Here is a 16,213-nt window from a genome sequence, read left to right as displayed (position 1 = left end):
GGAGAAAAGAAGGGATCAGAAATGAGAAACATGTCATAACGTGAAATACAGAGTCCAATTCACACACCTTGCTCCGCACCATCCTTGTCAGCATGAGAGAGACAGAGAGAGATAATTCAAACTCAAGGCCTTTGCTTGGGAGCAGTGAGCGAGAGGAAGAGAGAGAGACTGTCACATGAAGATGCCTTCCTCTGGCAGCAGTGAGTGAAAGGGTGGTGGATGGCGCTGAACACGACTCGCCTTCCGCACTCGCCTCAATGATTTCAGTCTTTCTCAGTGTTTTAGTCGGTGAGATCAGTGAGAAATGGAGTCAATCATGAGCTCATGCACTTTTGCTAGGCTTTTCGGCGTCTAGGCTGCACATTTCACTTGCTGCCTCGTGAAACCCTTAGGGAGACAACAAAGCGCCAGATCACTCAGCGGGCCCAAAAACACACATCAAAATGTAGATCACAGGCGTTGAACAGTAGATCACATTCTCCAATGACAGGAAAACCACATTTGAAAGAAAAAGATGTAAAAGAAATTAAAGGAACCGCCTGGAGTATGTCACCCTTGGTAAGATTGTTTACTGAAGCCATCTTCTTAAAAAGTCATGTTCTGACATAAATACAAAATAGCATTAAGGAGATCATAAACACAAGTGATTCTGCAGCTGTTGGAAACCCAGAGCAAAATACACAGTCTCGGCCTGAAGTGTTGACTGTTTATTGCTCTCCATAGATGCTGCCTGACTTGCTGAGTTCCAGAATTTTGTGTGCATAGACTCAAAGAGAGACAATATTCTTACAGGAACTAAAACTCAGCAGCTTGGAGCTTAAGTAACAGTCCAGAACCACTTTGTCTTCAGCTGGCTAAAGGAGGATAAGTGAGAGATATTAACATTGTAGAGAGGAGATAATTCTAGGGTAGACCACTCTGCTGTCCTCCCTAGTTGCTTCCTCTTAATGACTGAACAGCTCCCTGTGAAGTGCAGAATCACATCAATCAAAAAGTGCTGTGAGCATGATTTTCACTACAGAACAGCTCCAAGAAAAATGCAGGAAGCAGAACTAATCATTATACATTGCTCCAGAGTCTAAATTGTGTCTCTAATCACTATTCAGGATCTTCTATGACATCAGTCAGAATGAACTGTCAAATTTCTATGTGTGCAAAATTCATTACCTCCTTAGCTTTGCTTCATGATGGCATGCAAGCCACGACCCTAACCAAGGGGCTCACAGCAGTGGCAGTCCCAGTGCAGCTGTTGTCATGTTTGGCTGTGTTGTTGCCCCAACACTTCCCTCAATCTTTCTTACTGTAATTCAGCACCTTACTGGCATCCTGCTGGCATGGAGCTAATCGGGAAGACTAATTCTAAAGTGTTCATGCTCCACTGCAGAACCAGGCTCAGAATCCATGTGGTGTTTGCAAGTGATCCTGCCATTTGTGAGTGTTTGGAGATCAAGCTCCAAATCATTGCTGACTTATTCACTGAAGCGAATGGGAAGGTGGTTCCACTACAACATCTTTAAGACAAAATGTTGGAGTTCACTATCACATTCAGTGCAGCATCACAGCCTTAGGCTAACTGAGGAAGAGGGTGTTTGAAGATAAGGGTCTCAAAACCAGCATAAATTTCATAGTCTACTGGGCCACTCTGCTGTCTATTTGCTACTGAGATTTGGTGCTTCAAGACTCTAGTGAGAAACCAGCCATATCACACAAAATCCTCCAAATCCATTGGGACAAGTGAATCAATGTTAGCCGCCTCTCCATGGCTAACATTCCTGACACTAAGGTTTTAGTTACACTCATTTGGCTTTATTGGCTGTCAAGACGGCTAACATCTTCAACGTCAAAATCCTGTATTCCAGTCTCTGATGTGGGAAGAGATTAAATGATATTACCAAACCTTCTTGAGAAAGTGTATCATCCACATTGTCTTGGGGAAATCTCTGGTCTCTGAGCAGTCAAAGTAAACAAAGTGCAGCTGAAATCCGTGCCTTTGATAAAGTGCTGCACATGAGGCTCTTTAACAAGATTAAGGGCCCATGGTATTACAGGAGAGATACCAGCATGGATAGAAGATTGGCTGATTTGCAGGAGTTAAAGAGAGAGAATAAAGGGGGTCTTTTTTGTTGGCTGCCAGTTTCTAGTGGTATTCTGCAGGGGTTGCTGTTGGTACCACTTATTTTCAAGTTACATGTCAATGATTTTGATGATGGAATGGATTGCTTTGTGGCCAAGTTAGCAGATGATACAAAGGTAGGTGGAGCAGCAGATAATGTTGAGGAAGCAGGGATTCCATAGAAGGACTTATGCAAAATGGGAGAATGGCCAAGGACATGGCAGATGGAACATAGTGCAGGGAAGTGCATGGTCATGCACATTGGTAAAGGAATAAAGACATGGACCATTTTCTAAAGGAGGAGAAAATTCAAAAATCAAAGGAGCAAGGGGACTTGGGAGTCATTGTGCAGGAATTCCCTAAAGGTTAACTTGCAGGTTGAGTTTGTGGCAAGGAAGGAAAATGCAATGTTAGCTTTCTTTTTTGAGAGTATTATAATTTAAAAGCAAGGATATAATGCTGAGGCTTTATACTGTATTGGTCAGACCGTACGTGAATTATTGTAAGAGAGGATAGTCATGATGATGAGTAAGAACCTGGCCATAAGATTGGACAGACATTCGTTGCTGTTTTACTTGATGCAGTTGTGGCTCATTCCCTGTCTGCTCATCCTGGAAATCACTTGAGCTATCTTCCAATTCATCTGGGATTCCAGGATGGAAAACGCCTGATGGGGAGGAGTGAGCAAGTTCCTGGACAACAGGGGGGAAAGCAAACCCTACATTACCCTCATCCTAAGGTCTACCTCTGTGAATGGCTACACCAGACTGTACTTGGAACTGAAGTACGCTGGCACCATATGTCACAATATGCTGAGGCTCTACTTGCCCCTGGTATTCCAGAATAACTGCTTCCAGGTCAGTTTGCATCCTTTCACCAGACTTAACTCAAAGAGCACTTCTACTCTCAAAATAATATTTCTAGTCGTGGACCATCATTGAACACACAGCCCATAAACAGGCAATACATTCCTCAGTACCTGTGCTGACCACCACGCCAATCTCATCTACATCCCTCCCTTTCCTGTCTGGTTGTACGCCTGTCAAAATGGCTCAATTGTTGTTCGTACATCTGCTGCCACCAATTACCCTGGTACTGTGTTCCAAGCATCCCACGCTATTTCTCTAAAACAAATTTCCCTTAATGTGGGCAAATGGAACTAGCTTAGTCGGACATCTTGGTCAGTACAGATGAGTTAGGCTGAAGGTCCTGTTTCCATGATGAATGATTCTATGACTTCAAAACGAACAATGAGATAAATGCCCTTTAAACTTTCTCCCTCTCACCTTAAAGCAATGCAATCTGACATTTCCAAAATGGAACAAAAAGACTGACTGACTACCTTATCCACGACTCTCATAATTTTATGCACTTCTATCAGTTTGTCCCTCAGCTTCCAACACTCCAAAGCAAGCCACCCAAGTCTGTCCAACATCTCCTTACGGCTATTGCCCTTTCATCCAGGCAATGTCCTGATGAAAGCCTTCTGCACCCCCTTCAAATCCTCCACAACCTTCCTGTAATGCAGAGATCAAAACTACACACTACACTGCAAGAGTAGCCTAAACAAAGATTTATACAGCAGTAAGCTGCCTTTTATGCACAACACCCTGACCAATGAAGGGAAGTACAGCATATGCCTTCACCATCAGTTCTACTTGTATTATCAAGTGTAAAAGAGTAATGATAATCGATATTAAGAACACATATTGACTATCATTACACAAGAGGATTCAAATTATGTTTTGTGCTAGTAAAGCTTTTAACATTAGCTGTAGGTGTGAATGGGCCCTTTACCCCTTTACACAATTCTATTTCTCATATCGGATCATAAATATTTTCATATCATTAATGTTACTTTGACATGTTCCACTTATAGATTGTTTAGCCATGGTAATTTTGGCCTTACCTAATAATGACAGATTACCTCTCAGATCAGGGAGCTAGTTTAATAAATTTTATGTAACTCATTTGAAAAGAATTGACTGCTTTGTGTTTGCCGTTTTATTATTTTGCAGTGTTCTTATGAATGACAAACCAAAATGCAAGCACTTCATGTCATGTGTACTGGTCTGTTCACGCCTGTAGCTAATGTTAAAAGTCTCAGCAGCCAATAAATGTCGCACATCTTCAGCTGATGACTATTAGCCACAGGGATAATTAACCTGCATTTAACTCTCATTAATTGTGCTCTCCACCATGTCTCAAAGGAAACAAAATAACTCTGTGGATGCCTGAACATAATCTCAAAGGTCACTTTATTTGATGCGGAGGTACCGAATAAAATGGCCACTGAGCGTATTTTTGTGGTATTCTGCTGCTGAAGGCCATCCACTTTAAGGTTTGAACAACTGTTCATGCAGAGACATGGTTAATTGGATTATTGTCACCTTCCTGACTGGCCATTCTCATTTGACCTTCCTCATATGATGGCAGAATATAGTATTAATGGAAAGACTCTTGGCAGTGTGGAGGTTCAGAGGGATATTGGGGTTTGAGTCCATAGGACGCTCAAAGCAGCTGCGCAGGTTGACTCCATGGTTAAGAAGGCGAATGGTATATTGGCCTTCAATTGTGGAATTGAACTTAGGAGCCAAGAGCTAATGTTGTAGTTATATAGGACCCAGGTCAGATCCCATTTAGAAACATAGAAAACCTACAGCACAATACAGGCCCTTTGGCCCACAAAGTTGTGCCAAACATGTCCCTACCTTAGAAATTACAAGGCTTACCAATAGCCCTCTATTTTACTAAGCTCCATGTACCTATCCGAAATTCTCTTAAAAGACCCTATTGTATCCGCCTCCACCATCATTGCCGGCAGCCAGTACTGTGCTGGAGTACTGTGCTCAGTTCTGGTCGCCTCACTACAGGAAAAATGTGGAAGCCATAGAAAGGGTGCAGAGGAGATTTACAAGGATGTTGCCTGGATTGGGGAGCACGCCTTATGAGAATAGGTTGAGTGAATTCAGCCTTTTCTCCTTGGAGTGACGGAGGATAAGAGGTGACCTGATAGAGGTGTATAAGATGATGAGAGGCATTGAATGTGTGGATAGTGAGGGGCTTTTTCCCAGGGCTGAAATGGTTGCCACAAGAGGGCACAGGTTTAAGGTGCTGGGGAGTAGGAACAGAGGAGATGTCAGGGATAAGTTTTTTACTCAGAGAGTGGTGAGTGTGTGGAATGGGCTGCCAGCAATGGTGGTGGAGGCAGATACAATCGGGTCTTTTAAGAGACTCCTGGATAGGTACATGGAGCTTAGAAAAATTACTAGGGCTATGGGTAACCCTAGTAATTTCTAAGATAGGGACATGTTTGACACAGCTTTGTGGGCCGAAGGGCCTGTATTGTGCTGTAGGTTTTCTATGTTTCTATTAACAAGGTTTTATCACCCACAGAAATGCCACTTGCTGGATGTTTTTATTTACTATACCATTCTCTGTAAACTCCAGAGACTGTTGTGCATAATAATCCCAAAAGGTCATCAGTTTCTGAGATCCATGGACCACTCTGTCTCACACCACTGTCATTCCACAGTCAAAGTCACTTAGATTACATTTCTTCCCCATTCTAATGTGTGTCTATACAACAAATGAATCTCTTAACCATGTCTACATGCTTTTATGCATTGAGTTGCTGCCACAGAATTGGTTGATTGGATATTTGCATTCATAAGCAGGTGTACAGGTGTATCTAATAAAGTGACCACTGAGTGTATAACACTCAATCTAAACAGTATCCAGAAAGTATACAGATGTCCGGGAACCAACTGATAAACAAGACAATTGCAAACATGAGAAAGTCTGTAAATGCCCGAAATCCAAAGCAACACTCACCGGTCAGGCAGCACCTATGGTCAGTTGACTTTTCAGACTGAAGCCCTTCTTCCAGATTGGAAAGGAAAGTGAAAGATGCCACGATAAAATGATGGGGGGAGGGGAAGGAGGGTAGCTAGAAGGTGATAGATGAATCCAGGAGGGTAAGAAAGGTAAAGAGCTGGAGAGGAAAGAATCTGATAGGAGAGGGGAGTGGACCAGAGGAGAAAGGGAATGAGAAGGTACCCCAGGGGCAGGTGATAAGCAGGTGAGAAGTAAGAAGCCAGAATGGAGAATAGAAGAAGAGGGGAGGGAAAAAAAGACAATCGCAGTTTCTTCAGCATGTTCAAAGTCATACTTTTTGAAAGGTGTATGGTGGTCTGACAATCACAAACCAGGCTGTAGGAGCACATTCTGATGGACGCATTGAAGCTGAACGCAGCCATGGCAAGGGCTCGGTGGGACAGGACCACTGTACAGGGTTCTTCCATACCATATATGGAGGAGTTGGGTGGAGTGAGGAAGCCGTGCAATTGCTGTAGAAGAATACCACTCCAGGAGGCCACGTGAGTGGCAGAAGTCTGACAGTCCTGTGGTAACTTGATGTACTGCTGCTGCGGAAAAAAAACATATTTCATGGCAAATGTGAGTGATGATAAATCTGATTCTCTTATGGGTCTCTATTGTGGAGTGAGAGCGGGAAGGGGTCAGGGAGAGGGGAATCATTGTTGCGAACAAAGTGCAGGGAGAGGTGATGGAGTGGGAAGCACCAGAAAGACATTCTATAATGATCAACAAAGCAGTTGTTTAAAATCAAATAACCCTGTCTGGTGTCTCGGGCAGGGTGTGCCTGCACCTGCACCAACTCTGCCCCAGCACTCCTTCTCTGCTACCTGTCCCACACCCCTCCTGCAGCACTCCACCCTCTCCATTCCCAGCATCCTTCGCTCCTCCATATGTACAAGCTCGCTCTTTGCTCCACGTTGACAAATGCAGTACTGTGCCAAAGTCCTACATATATACAGGATTTGCCTAAGACTAAGTACTGTATGGTATTAAGAAATGTAACAGCACACTACTTGAATTTCATTGTTTATGAACATTAATGAATATATGAATGAAAAGCCATTATACAGTTTATTCTTGTAATTTTTTTATTCTGAATAACATTTCTTTTGATATTATAAAACTATGTTCATCTTCAGGTTGAAGGAGATGTTTGCAAACAAATGCCTCCAATTGGCACATTCCAAGAGGTTGGAGTAGGTCCTAAGAGATCACTGAAACCACACTGAGGGAAGATCACAACCTAGACACCGAGAAGCTGCACCCTGCATAAACGGGTCTGAAACACTTCATCGCTCTACTTTTCAAGGTGGAAACTGTGAGTGACATTCATGCACTTAAAGAATGTTTTGAGTTGTTGGTTAAAATGAATAAAGAGAAAGATGTGTGCCAATTATATTTACTGTAAATATATAATGAATAAAGATTACATAAAGTATATTTTCGAAATATTAGGTGTCTGGGCACAAACACTTAAGGATCCATTCTGCTAAGAGCTAAGAACAGATCAAGGGCAGAGAGGTTACCAGTGCCTGCAGAAAAGGGAACTTTGAAACGACATCAACTGCAACTCTTCCCTTGGCACCACCAGTCTTGGCTCCATTCCACCACTCACTATCTGGTCTAGCCCCAATCAGCCTCTCCCGATCAGTTTGAAGTCATAACGCCATTGGCCATCTGAACAACCACATAGGCTCAAGCTCAGGTGATATCTATGCTGAAGTTCTAAAGCATGGTGGATAGAAACTTCAGTCACAAATGAGTAATGTCACCTGCTACATCTAGGAAGAGGAGGATATGTCGCATCTCCACTCCAGTCAGCTTCCTGAAAGAAGCTGTGTTAAGAGATAAAGAGAGAGATTAGCTTTATTTGTCACAAGTACAGTATATGAAAACATCAGAACTTACAGTGAAGTGGGTCATTTTATGTCAATGATCAACACAGTCCGATTAGGTGGTGGCGGCAGCCCTGCAAGTGTTGCCGTGCTTCCAGCATGCCCACGACTTACTAATTCCAAGCTGTGCATCTTTGGAAAGAGGGAGGAAACCAATATGGTCACTGGGAGAATGTACAAATTCCTTACATACACTGGCAGGAATTGAATCCTGATCCCTGATCGATGGTGCCAGACAGCATTACACTAACCGCAATGTTACTGTGCATAGTTAACATGCAGATAAGCAGCAATCAGTTCAACCTCCATTATCTCCACTGAAGAACTAAGTTCACACCAATGTCTTGTCGTTGAGGTCCAGTAAACAATGGCAATTGTGTTTTTACATGTTCAAAGGCTGAGGTCTGAGACACTGTCCACTCATTTACTGAACTACTGTATATATGATACATAACCCAACACCTAACATTTGCAAGCCAAAGGTTCCCTACCAACCCCAATCTACCTCTGCTGTAACACTCTACCACCCCTAACGAGGAATATTCAAGATGAGATCCTGGAAAATGTGGGCTCCTGAACCAGCGAGGATAACTTCATTCACCGCAACTCTGAACTGACTCCATAACCTACGGACACACTTTCAAGGACTCTACAACTCGCATTCTCTGTATTATGTATTTATTTGTACAGTTTGTCTTCTTTTGCACATGATTGTTAATCGGTCTTTGTTTTAGTGTAGCTTTTTTATTGACTCTATTGTGTTTCTTTGTTCTTCTGTGAATGCAAATGCTTGCAAGAAAATGAATTTCAAGGTAATATACGGTGACTTTGATGCAGTCGATCTTCACTAATCCGACTATCTGTAATACGGTTCCTTCAATAATCCGGCACTGATTTCAAATTTTCTGTGCAACTGTAATTTCAAATTTCCTGGGCCACTTTATCAAACTGCTGCACATTGTTTTGGTTGCGCTAGATCTGTTCACGTGTTGCTGCTCTCTTGTAGGCACAGAAAGGCGATTTCTGCTTGTTTTCCTGAATTTATTAACATCATTTGTATGAGGTGCAGCCGCCCATCACCCGCCAACGACAGGGGAGCTGGCGCATGCTGGGTCAGTCCGCCTTCTCACCCACTTGCTGGCAGTCACGCACCGCCTTCCGGCGTCACCTGGCCGGCTCTCCGTTCTTTTCTGCCTACGACCTCAGATCAGATGTGGAGACCCACTGGATTTAAGCATATTACTAAGTGGAGGAAAAGAAACTAACAAGGATTCCCTCAGTAACTGTGAGCGAAGAGGAAAGAGCCCAGCGCTGAATCCCTGGCTGCTTGGTGGTCATATGAATTGTGACGTATAGAAGACCTCCATTCTCCGACTTCCGCTTCTGCTCACCCAGATGTACTGTCACCATCATCAACGGTTTTTGAAGAAACTGTTTCAGCACCAGTTCCTGATGCTTCACTCATTTTTCAAGATGAAGATGTTGATGATCCTGACAACCCCACACTTGCAGACACGTACCTTTGCCTGAAGGTATATTAACCGTCTCACTTTAGAAGCTGAAGTGCTCAACTGTTCTGTATAAGTTAATTCCTGTACATTTACCTGTACTCATTATTTTATCTGAGCCTGTACAGTTTATTACTTTATTAAAATTTCACTTGTGTGTGTGTGCACTTAACTCCTGGTGGAGTCATGGGGGCGCCGTCTTGACAAGCTTTTTGCACCAATCTTTTTGGTGATTGCTCAACGTATGGCATGTCTTGGGCATCTGAACCCTGGTGAAGCCCATCCCTCTTCAGGGTTTTTTTTACGAGGTCGAGTTGCTAGCTCGACACTCAACCCAGGCTTGGATGGAGAGTGTGCAAGAAGCCTCTCACCCCAAAGTCCAGCGCTGATGCCACTATGCCACCAGCTGGTAAAATTTAACTTGCTACTCATTTAATATTTCTGTTTCATTATTATCTAACTTGTACTGATTTACATGATATTTTAAAAGTATGATGAGGTGGTTAGCTATTGCTCCATGTTATCCTTCTGTAATTCGGCATTTTCATTAATCTGGCACTCCTCAGGTCCCAATGGTGCCGGATTATAGAAGGTTGACCTGTAATAAAGTTACTTTGAACTTCTCAGATCTCAAGAGCTGCCTCTCAATGAAGGCAAATACGATGATAATTTCGCCACACGTTCCATGCCTAAGAAAAACAGTGCTTGAAGATCAAGGCCACATTGCTGACGAAAACTCATTATCCACAATAATCTGTCCCCTGCTCTTCCCTTAAGAGACCTGGAGTGCCTATAACAAGTATCTCAAAGTGTTGGAAAGTTGTGTATAAATTCAATGAAATTAATTGGCAGAATGAATGAACCAACTTAGTTATTGCCTACTAAAGTCAAATTCCACTCACATGGAACGCAAATGGTTTGCATCATCCAATTAAATGGAAGATTTTTAAGGTTTTTCATAGATTAAATGCTCAGATTATATTTGCACAGGAGACTCGTGAGGAAGGAGGATAATCAGCGTTTTTTTAGGTTTTTGAAAGTACAACAGTTTCACTCTAATTCGACCGAAGTGAAGGGTGTTTCCATTTTTATAGACCCTTCGATCTCATTCGTTCATTATGACATAATTTCAGATCCATATGGTAGATTTCTATTAATTACTGGTTTACTTTATAACCAAAAACTAGTTTTGGCTAATGTTTACGCAGCTAATACAGTCTATCCTGAATTTTTTAGGCAGCTATTTATATCTTTTCCCAATTTAAATGAATTATAGGTTAATAATGGGTGGAGATTTTAATTGTTGTTTAAATCCTATGTTGGATAGGTCTGCACCCAATCAGGTACCTCCAAATAAATCTGCTTTTATTAATTCCTTCTTAGTTGACACAGGAATTTTAGAAATTTGATTTCTACATCCCAATGATAAAGAATTCTCCTTTCTTTCCCATGTTTATCACAATTACTCTAGAATCAATTACTTTTTTATTGACTCTCATTTAGTTTCATCCGTCACTACTTGTGAGTATGATGCAATTGCCATTTTCAACCATGCGCCTCTGAAATGATCAATTAAATTTAGTGATGTAACTTTTAGTACTACACAATGGCAGTTCAACTCTATTTTGCTTCAGGATTAAAATGTTGTTAATTTTATTAAAGAACAGATTGCATTTTCCTTTTCATCTAATTCAACGGAAGAAAGTTCCACTGGGATATTATGGGATACCTTTAAAGCATATATCCATGGACAAATGATTTCATATTCTGCTGGATTGAAAAAACGTATGAATAGTGAGATACATGCATTGGCTGATAAGATAAAAGATATTGCTAAAAATATTCTATTGCTCCCAATTAGGAGCTTTATAAAGAGAGAGTTGAACTTCAGATGGAATATAGTTTGTTATTAACATCTCCGATCGAAAACCAATTACTTAAATCTAGGAGCAAATTCTATATACATGGTGATAAATCAAATAAATTGTTGGCTAATCAATTGAAAGTAGCTTTGGTGAAATGTCAGCTTAATAAAGTTTGTAGACGAGATGGTGTCTTAACAGTTAATCATGATGGAATTAACAAACATTTTCAAGAACTTTATAATAATTTATATCAATCAGAATTTCCTGATGATATTACCATAATAAATGAATTTTTAAGGAAACTAAATTTTCTGGAATTACCAGTTAATGAATGTTTAGTATTAGATGGACCTATTACTGAAGAGGAAATAAAGAAGGCAATTTTTTTCAATAAACACAGGTACTCCACCTGGTCCACATGGTTATATAGCTGAATTTTTAAAACCTTTTCAGATTTACTCTCTCCCTGGTTACGTAGAGTTTTTAAAGATGCTTTCTTAGTAGGTAAATTACCACAATCCTTTTATGAAGCATCAATTTCCTTAATTCCTAAAAAAGATAAAGATCCCACTGAATGTATATCATACAGGCCTAAATCTTTGTTGAATGTGGATTGTAAAATCTTTTCCAAAGTATTAGCTATTAGATTAGAGAAGATATTGCCTCAGATTATTTCTGAGGATCAGACAGGATTTATTAAAAATTGTTATTCACATTTTAAAGTTAGGAGGTTAATGAACATTGTATACACTACTTCATCTAATATTCCAGAATGTGTTATTTCGTTTGACGCCGAGAAGGCTTTTGATAGATTTGAATGGGAATATTTATTTAATATACTTGAGAAATTTAATTTCAGTTCAAAATTTCTATCTTGGATTAAACTGTTATATCATAGACCCTTGGCTGCCGTATTTACCAATAATCAGAGATTCCCTTTTTTTAGGCTTTTTTGAGGTAATAAACAAGGCTGTCTGTTAAGTCCTTTATTATTTGATATTGCCCTGGAGCCCTTGGCAATTGCTGTTCATGATTCATGCAATATATTTGGCATTATTCGTGGGAACGGGATGCATAAAATATCATTATATGCAGATAATCTGTTATATCTATTCTCTAGATATTTCTAATCCAGAGAAATCCATTCCTGCAGTAATAATTCTACTTGCCCAGTTTAGTAGTTTTTCTGGGTATAAATTGAATCTTGATAAGAGTGTGATTTTCCCATTAAATATACAAATCCTTATTTATAGGCAATCACCATTTAGATTGGCTACTGGTTATTTTACTTATTTGGGGGTTAAAATTACTAAGAAGTATAAGGATATATTTAAAGTTAATTTTTTACCTTTATTGATCATGTTAAACAACTGTTTACTAAATGGTCCCCACTGTCCTTATCTTTGATCGGTAGACTTAATGCTATTAACATGTTTATTTGACCTAAATCTCTGTATCTATTTCAGACAGTATCAATTTTTATTCCTAAATATTGGAAAGATATTTTTGTTATTATTTCAGCAGTTCTGCATGTTGATTTACAACCTCATCCTATTACTGCAATCTTTGGACTAGCAGCGATAGACTCTAGCCATTTATCCTCATCACCTTGTCGTTCAATTGCTTTTGTGATATTGACAGCCAAAAGATCCATTTTATTTAAGTGGAAAGATTCCAACCCACCTACCACATTTCAATGGTTTTCCCAAAGGACTGCATATTTAAATTTGGAAAAGATTAGGAGCAGTACTGTGGACCCCTCAGTTAAATTTGAAGGAACTTGGAAGCCATTTATTCAATATTTCATATGATGTAAGTTGACCCTTTCTGAATCCTTTTCTCAGTATTTTTTTTTAAGTATAGAGGAGCGGAGTTAATGACAAAATATAATTTTAACCAATGAATTATGGCAGCCCAATCTTTGTTTGTTTTTTTTAAGGTTAGTTTGTTTTAGTTTGTTTTTGTTTTCTTTTTCTTTTTTTTATAATTATAATTATCTTTTTCATGGTTAAGTACTAAGAGATTGGGTGGTTAGGCTCCATTTGTTACTTCGAATATGTGTTTCTACATGTTAACTGTTATTAATGTATTCCTGATCTCTATGTATTAGTATTAATTTTGTTTATTGGAACTTAATAAAAAGATTGGAAAAGAAAGTAAGATCACATTCCTACCTAATTATTCTCATTCAGTTTGGGTGTGCCTAATGCAGACTCCCAAAATTCTATTCCAAGCTCCATCATGGAAACAACTAACAGATGGAGAAAGAGGGAAGTAATATCTCAAAGTAAGGGAAACTAGCAACCCAAACAATCAGTGGAAATCTTGTCTACTGACTGCTTAGGATGGTTACAGCCTGTAAGTGCTCATCCAGTTCTTTCTTCAATGACCAAACAATCTAAGCCTCTTCAGAAATATTGACTGAAGGTAACAGTTTGACCAATACAATAGGAATAACATTGCTTGCTCTTCTACAAAGCAAGAATATAATAAATAAATTATCTCCAAATTTCAGAAAGATTTTTTTCCCTACAGCATCCTAACCCCAGATTCTTAGATTCCATTAATAACAAGAAAATCTATAAGTTTCTGCCTTGAATACATTCAGTGACTTTCTTGGAGAAAGAATTCCAAAGATTCAGTTTTCTGGGTGAAGAAATTTCTCTCCATCTCCATCCTAAATTGATGACCCCTTGTTTTGTTCTATGGTGCAAGGGAAAACATTATCCCTGTGTTATCTCTGTTTCTAAGCACAACTTTACACTCTGTGGGAACCCACACAGAAAAGAAAAGGGAAGTGGTGCCGAGACCAAAACTAGAGTTAGTGAAAGAAAAAGTAAGAGTAGAATGCATAAAAGTAAAAAGCAAAAATCGCATAGGTCACTAGATTTTTGTAAATACCCGTAGTATTAGAAACAAGGTTAGTGAACTTGTGGCATAGATCAGTACCAAGGCATATGATTTAGTGGCCATTACAGAAACCTGGTTTCAAGGTGGAGATGACTGGGAATTAAATATCCAAGGGTATCAGTTAATATGGAAAGATAGGCAGGAAGCAAAGGTGGGTGTCGCTCTTGATTAGGGATGAGATTGGGGCGATTGTGAGAGATGATATAAGATCTACCGAGCGGAATGTTGAGTCCACCTGGGTACAGATTAAGAATAGTAAAGGAAAAAAATCACTGGCAGGTGTTTTCTGTAGGCCACCTAATAAAAATATTGCAGTGGTAGAGGCGATTAACCAAGAAATAACTGAGGCTTCTAAGAACAGAACGGCAGTTGTCATGGGGGATTTTAAATACCGCATAGATTGGGGGAATCAGGTTGGTCAAGGAAGTCTTGAGGAGGACTTCATAGAATGCATCCGTGACGGCTTTCTTGAGCAGCATGTTAGTGAACCTACAAGGGAAAATTGTATCTCAGATCTAGTCCTGTGCAATGAGACATTAACAATCTTGTAGTCAGGGATTCTCTTGGAAAGAGTGATCATAGTGTAATTGAATTTCACATTCAGATGGAGGATGAAATAGTTAGATTGATAACTAGTGTATTATGCTTGAACAAGGGAGACTACAATGGAATGAGGGGAGAGTTGGCTAATGTGGATTGGGAGCACAGGCTATTTAGTAGAACAGTTGAGGAATGGTGGAATACTTTCAAAGAAATTTTCACAGTGCTCAACAAAAGTATATTCCAGTCAAAAGTAAGGACAGTAAGTGTTGGGAGAGCCAGCCTTGGATAACTAAGGAAATAAAAGATAGTATCAAATTAAAAGCTCATGTGTACAAAGTCGCAAAGAGTAGTGGGAGACTGGAGGATTGGGAAAACTTTAAAAAGCAACAGAGAACAACTAAACAAGAAATAGGGAAAGGGAAGATAGAGTATGAAAGTAAATTAGCACAAAATATAAAAACAGATAGCAAAAGTTTTTATAAATATATTAAGCGGAAGAGGGTGGCTAAAGTCAACGTAGGTCCCTTGGAAGACGAGAAGGGGAAATTGATATTGGGTGATAAGGAAATGGCTGAAGGATTGAACGACAATTTTGTGTCGGTCTTCACAGTAGAGGACTCATCTAATATGCCAGAGAATGTTGTTATGGATGAAATGGGAAGTGAGGACTTCAATAAAATCACTGTCACTAAAGAGATAGTAATGAGCAAACTAGTGGGCCTGAAGGTAGATAGGTCCCCTGGTCCTGATGGGATGCATCCCAGGGTGCTGAGGGAATTGTCTGAGGTTATAGTAGATGTGTTAGTAATTATTTATCAAAATTCTCTGGACTCTGGGCAGGTACCGATGGATTGGAAGACAGCAAATGTCACACCACTTTTTAAAAAAAGAGGTAGGCAAAAGACAGACAACTATAGGCCAGTTAGCTTAACAGCTGTAGTCAGGAAAATGCTTGAAGCTGTCATTGAAGAAAAAACAGCGAAACATTTAGAAAGGAATGGTTCCATTAGACAGACGCAGCATGGATTCAGAAAGGGCAAGTCCTGTTTGACAAACTTCCTGGAGTTCTTTGAGGACATAATGAGTGTAGTGGACGGAGGGGAACAGGTGGATGTTGTATACTTGGATTTCCAGAAGGCGTTCGATAAGGTGCCGCACAAGAGACTTATAAATAAGATATGGATGCATGGAGTCGGAGGAAGTGTATTGGCATGGATAGTGGACTGGTTAACCAATAGAAGGCAGAGAATTGGTATAAATGGGTGTTTCTCAGCTTGTCAGTCAGTGGTGAGTGAGATGCCGCAGGGGTCGGTGCTGGGCCCGCAGCTGTCTACCATTTACATTGATGATTTGAAAGAGGGGACTGAGTGTAGCATGGCAAAAGTTGCTGATGACACTAAACTGAATGGAAAAGCAAATTGTACAGAGGATGTGGAAAATCTGCAGAGGGATATAGATAGGTTAAGTGAGTGGGTCAAGGTCTGGCAGATGGAATACAAT

This window comes from Hypanus sabinus, chromosome 15 (assembly GCF_030144855.1).
Source record: "Hypanus sabinus isolate sHypSab1 chromosome 15, sHypSab1.hap1, whole genome shotgun sequence".
NCBI classification, from domain to species: Eukaryota; Metazoa; Chordata; class Chondrichthyes; order Myliobatiformes; family Dasyatidae; genus Hypanus; species Hypanus sabinus.
The sequence above is the reverse complement of the archived record's forward strand: the minus strand, read 5'-3'. Positions refer to the sequence as shown.